We start from the raw sequence: 6,182 nt of genomic DNA, 5'->3' as shown, positions 1-6,182 counted from the left end.
TTACTTCTCGTTGATTTCATGGCAAATCCCAGGTAATAGGGCTCATGACAGACACTCCACCCAAAGTAGCTTTAATGGGCGGGTGGGGGCAAGTGGGGGAGTTCATTTCATTCCACTGAAAAGCCAGGGTGTAGATTTTCAGGCACTGCTGGATCCAGGGGCTCAAGAGGCATCTTGAGGCAACTCTCTCCCTTCATCCGTCAGCACTGCTTTCCTCGTGTGAGCTGCCTTTCCACTAAGGCCGTGCACACGTGGAGGTCCCAGCAGCTCTGACTGTACGTCGGCCTCACGGTTAGCGCTCCGCACCTGCACCAGTGGGGAAGCTGCTCTTGTCCAACAGAACGGGCCCACGATCTGGGTTTGGCCCTGATTGGACAGACTTGGGTCATGTGAGCAATCCTGAACCAGTCACAGGGGTCAGGAGGGTAAACCATGGTGACGGGGCAGGGCTGGGCCATAGGTTCAAGCCGGAACCATGGGAGGTTTACATAAGCCCCACTGGTTTCACATAGGGTAGGGTGCATACTACTAAAGGAATATGAGACGGAGAGGAAGTATTTGCTGGGCAGACAAAATATAAAGCCTGCTACTTGTGATACCAGGACATAAAAGCCTTAATCTGGAAACTTCTGAATCCCATGACAGACACGCCTGTCCCTTAAAGGTGGCTTTCCTTCTTAGAGGGAAAAGAACTGCCTCTTGTGCCAGCACGTGGAGTAGTAGTAATTGATGTTTATTACATTTTTCTTTTCTTCATGCAATTGTCTGCTCACATCTGTCTACTGCCATCTACCCATCTGGGTAGTAATGAGAAATGAAAAGGTCCCTGGCCTCCAGAAGTTTGCTTTCTAACACAAGAGTTGCTTAACAAGTGTATTAACTGTAGCTGTATAACAGTTTCCCACAAACTATAGACTTTAAAGAATATATGCTATCTCACATTTTCATTGTGTCAGTAGTCCTGGCTCAGCCAGGTCCTTTGCAAAACTTCCCAGCACAGTGTTGCCAGGGCTGGGTTCTCATCTGAGGCTCAACTGGGGAAGGATCCGCATCCAAGCCCACATGGTCATTGGCGGCATCCCGTTCTTTGCAGGCTATATGGGACATCACACATGGCAGCTTGCATCTTTGCAGCCACCAAGAGAGAGATTCTCTTAGCAAGGCAGGCATTACATTCTTATGTAGCATAAGCACATATGTGTTATCACATGTATCTTGTCACTTTCACCATATTCCATGGGTTAGAAGCAATTGCGGGTCCCAACCACATTCGAGAGGGGAATCACACAAAGGCACGTGTACCAGAGGTCAGGATCATGGACCCGACTCTAGGGGCTACCTGCTACAACCAGTAAACAAAATAGTAGATTGTGATAAGCATATCAGGAGAAAGTAAAAGGGTGACATAGAACCAGGGGAGGCCGCTTTCATCAGAGCAAGCAAGGATTTCTTCTCTGAACCAAAGGATGAGAAGTTACAGCCATGCCAAGAGTTGGGGGTAGGTGTTCCCAGCACAGGGCACAGGGATGCAAAGGCCCAAAGACTGGGAAAGAAATGATATCAGTGTGGCTGGACCTGGTGAGCAAAGGGTAGATGAAAGAGAGACAGAAGCCCATCATTCAGGGCCCCTTAGAGTAAGAAATTTACTCCAAAGAGCAAAGGGAAGATGATGCACTTTTTTGGTTTTTTTTGAAGATTTTATTTATTTATTTGACAGACAGATCACAAGTAGGCAGAGAGAGGCAGGCAGAGAGAGAGGAGGAAGCAGGCTCCCCGCCGAGCAGAGAGCCCGATGCAGGACTCGATCCCAGGACACTGGGATCATGACCCGAGCCGAAGGCAGAGGCTTTAACCCACTGAGCCACCCAGGCGCCCCGGGAAGATGATGCACTTTAAAGGGACATAATCAGACTTGGATTTTTAAAGATAACTCCATGGCCAATGGATCAGGAGATGAAGGCCAGTTAGGTCTGCAGAAGATGGTTATGGCGCCACGCGAGGATGGAGGTATGAAGACCTTCCTCATTTGGAGAGCCAGCAGCAGTTGGTGATTGGTTGCCTGTGGGTGATGAAGGAAAGTGGAACATGGGATGGCACCTAAATTTTTAAACGTGAGCCAAAAGGTAGATGGGGATGCTATTTTCTGAGATGGGGCTGGGTGAATATTCAAGATCTCCTTTGTTCATATGAAGTCAGGTAGGCCTTTTTTTAACACTACTAGGGTGTGTGAAGTAGACAGTTGGTTTAGAGTGTAAGTCTGGGCAGGGGATCTAAGATTTGGAAGTGTTTTCAGTGCCGAGAGATTTACACAGCCATCTTATGGAATGCTGTCCCAGAAGTGGCCAAAAGATCTTTTTAAAACATATTTCTGATCCCATAAACATCCTTGCTTCAAACTCTGCAAACTGCAAGGTGCTTTCCCTTTCCCACTGTACTTAGGTAAGACCCATCACAAGCTGCCTCTACTGGCTTCTCATTTTTTATATCTCATCAGCTTCTGGATTTTAGAGGTGAAACTAAGGTTTAGAGCAGAACTGACTAATTCTGCCAGAAAACGTGGCATCTAAATCATGGCTTTGCAATTCAGGCTCTCCATCACATTGGCTAGAACTCGAAGGCCTTTTCTGATCAAACAAAGTAAAATAATGTACAAAACCCAGCAGAACGCCTGCCCCAGAATAGGGCCATAAAGCACAGTTGTCAAAACGCACAGTGCACCATCATTTAAAACTGACTGGAACAGAAATGTGTGAAAGGCTTATTGTCAGCCAGGCTTGAAGGAATTTTAGGACTCCCCGATTATTCAAAAGGTGCCTGCCTTTTAGACATAGTTCAATGTGTGGCTCATTTGGAAAGGTAATTTATCCTTACAGCATGAAAACCATGATTTTATACAGCCAGAATGTTAATTTATCAGTTAGTTTGTCCAGGTGTCTGTTTTTTTGTTTGCTTTGTTTTGTTTTATTTTGTTTTTTTGTTTGTTTGTTTAAGATTTTATTTATTTGACAGAGAGTACAAGCAGGGGGAGCAGCAGAGAGAGGGAGAGGCAGACTCCCGCTGAGCAGAGAGCGCGATGTGATGCGGGGCTTGATCCCAGGACCCTGAGATCAGGACCTGAGCTGAAGGCGATGCCCAACGACTGAGCCACCCAGGCACCCCCAGGTGTCTGTTTTTGCCATGTGTTGGGTGCTATCTTAAACCCTCTACAAATCAATACACATTTTCGGTCAGTCCTCACTACTACCCATCTTAGAGATAAAAATGCTGACAGATTGAGCGGTTAAGTTGTCAAGGGCCCATGGAAACAAGTGGGATGCAAGCCCAGTTTGCCTGACTGCAAAACCCACCCTTGTACTCAGCATGTGGTTCAATGTCAACTCCTCAACCTGCCTTTGAGGCCTTATGAGATTTGGACCCATGCCCTAATATATGCTGTCTCTGACAGTATCCATAACCTTTGCCGCTGTGTCAGATGACTCCAGGTTTCGCTGGTTTCATTAAATACAATGGGAATGGTTGGCTTCCCTAGAGTTGTCCCCAAAGAGGTACCATTTCAACTAGCACTGTGTGTGGCTTCTGTTGTCTGTTCTGCATAGACCAGAGGATTCAGGGTTGTCTGACTGGCTCATTCGGTGGAGCATGTGACTCTGGATTTTGGGCTTGTGAGTTTGAGCCCCACATTGGTGTAGAGATTAACCAAAATAAATAAATAAATAAAATTAAAAAAAAAAAAAACAACCCAAAACAAACAGGAGATTCAGCCCAGAAGTTGCAACACTCTGGCAAAGGCATGATCGGGTGTGAGTTGTCACAAGGTTGAGTACTTTCATGTAGGTTTTGCTGTGCTTCCTTGAGTGGGAGAGAAAAAGTGGAGCTAGAGAGAGGGGGTAGAATTTGAAAATAATCTGCTTTCCTACCTATGCCATGGTACCACCCAAAACATGTGCATGCATGCATATACTTATGGTGAGTGATCCAATAGGTGTGCACACACACACACACACACACACACACACATCTGGAGTGATTGGTGAGAGTTGTGACAATTATGAATTAATGAAGTGCTCTCTTTGCCTTCCTGGGGGAAAGGTGTGGGGATTACATACAAATCTGGTGGGCCTCTTGGGTGTGTCGTTATGGTGGATAGTATCCATCATGTGTGGCCGAAAAGTTGAAAACCAGTGATGCCGGAGCATCCCTTGTCCAAACCTCCCACCTCAAAAGATTTTCACCTTCCACAGTCCAGCTCCAGGTTCATACCTCTGTGAAGTCATGTCTTGCTCTGTGCACCCTCTTTATACGTACGGCCCTTGTGGAACAGGCCTGTTGAGCAAGTGACAGCCTCTCTGTGCATTGACTTCCTCCGTCTGTAAAGAGAACGCATCCGACTGGAGTCTGGGAAACTGAGGCAAGGGGTCTCTAGATCATGAAAGTGCTACAACACCATCAAAAAATTATACCCCTGCTCAACTGACGTGTCTCTCATTTGCTGCTATTCTCTTGCATTTACTTTTCCTCCCGCCCTCCCTACCTGCCCCATCTCCACCAGTGCCCTGGGCATGGAAACAAGGCCTGCATATTCACTTTGGATAGCCTAGAACCTTACACATAGAAACCCCTGGACAACATTTTCCATTGACTAGAAAATTCGGAGAGGTGCGAATCTAGAGCCTGTATATCCCAGGACATTTGGCAGCGTGTGGAGGCATTTTTGATTCTCATGACTGTGTGTGTTTGGGAGAGGGGCTGCTCCTGGCATCCTCCTGACATGCTCCTGGTGGCGGATGAGGCCAGGGATGCTGTTAACCGTCCTACAATGCACATGACAGCCCCTTACAGAAAGAATTATTTGGGCACAGATGTCAGTGCTGAGGTTGAGAAATCCTGATGGAGACAAGAATTAAGAACATCAGGCTTCACGATAGCAGAGCTCATCTGAGATGAGGCTGGAATCGGCCAGGCCTGTACTAGATCTGCCAGTTATAGTAACGGCATCAGGAAAACACCTTGACATTTGTCAAAAATGGTAACATTTTTGACCTTTCACAACAGTTTTGCAAGTTCCGTCTGTTCCATCTTCCTGCCATACTCCTCACCCAGCAGAAGACGAAATTGGGCCAACAGGTAATAATTTGCCGAATGTCTCAGAGCTGGCTAGTGATTGTGCCACAAGAACAGCATCATTGGCTGCCAGCTCAGGCTTGGTTTTCTCCCCTCTCCCTGCTTTTCTGTTAAAGCAGAATGGCAAGGATGAGACATAGGGAAGGTGGGCTACTTGGCAGCTGGGAATTGGAGAGCCGTCTAGGTTGGAGAGGACACTAGGTGTCGTTTGGCTTCCCATGACTTGAGAGGAGACTCAAGGCCCCATACACTGCGCTAGGAGACCTTATGCCCCTACTTAGGTGCTGGAGCTTCAATTCCCATCTGAAACCCTTAAAAACAAACAAACAAACAGAAAACCAGCAGGTGGAAAGGGAACAGAGAGGTTTCCTAAAGTCGGTACTTACTTGTTGAGCCAGAAGAGGGAGCTCACATCTAGCAATCTGAAGCTGGCTCTGCCCCGAACAGCCCTGATTGCTGAAAGGGACTTTGCACTTGTGCATCTTAGATGTTAATATGCATCTGTACAAGGGGTCCTGCTAAAAGGCAGGTCCTAAGTCTGTAGGTCTGAGTTTCTTCCAGCTCCCAGGGAAAGCCTTCCACAGACCACACCTTGGGTAGCAAGGCCATAGAAACCCTCTTCAGTCCTCCTTCTAAAGATGGCACACCTGGGGGGAGCCTCGGTGGCTCAATAGGTTAAAGCCTCTGCCTTCGGCTCGGGTCATGATTCCAGAGTTCTGGGATGGAGCCTCGCATCATCTGGCTCTCTGTTCAGTGGGGAGCCTGCTTCCTCCTCTCTCTCTGCCTGCCTCTCTGCCTGCTTGTAATCTCCATCTGTCAAATAAATAAATAAAGTCTAAAAAAAAAATTCTTTAAAGATGGCACACCTGAAGCCAGAGAGGAGCCATGACTCTACCTGCAGCCACTGTAAGTCTGCAGCACCTGGGCTGGGACCCATGCCTTGCATCTGGGGCTTGCTTCACAGCATCTTCCCTGCTCCTCTGACCCTAACAGAATGAAGTGGGGAGGATCCATCTCCAGGTATGGAAGCAAAGAAACCATATTATATGCTTTGAATTCTT

This window comes from Mustela lutreola, chromosome 17, assembly GCF_030435805.1.
Source record: "Mustela lutreola isolate mMusLut2 chromosome 17, mMusLut2.pri, whole genome shotgun sequence".
Classification (NCBI taxonomy): Eukaryota; Metazoa; Chordata; class Mammalia; order Carnivora; family Mustelidae; genus Mustela; species Mustela lutreola.
This window is presented reverse-complemented; position numbering follows the sequence as displayed.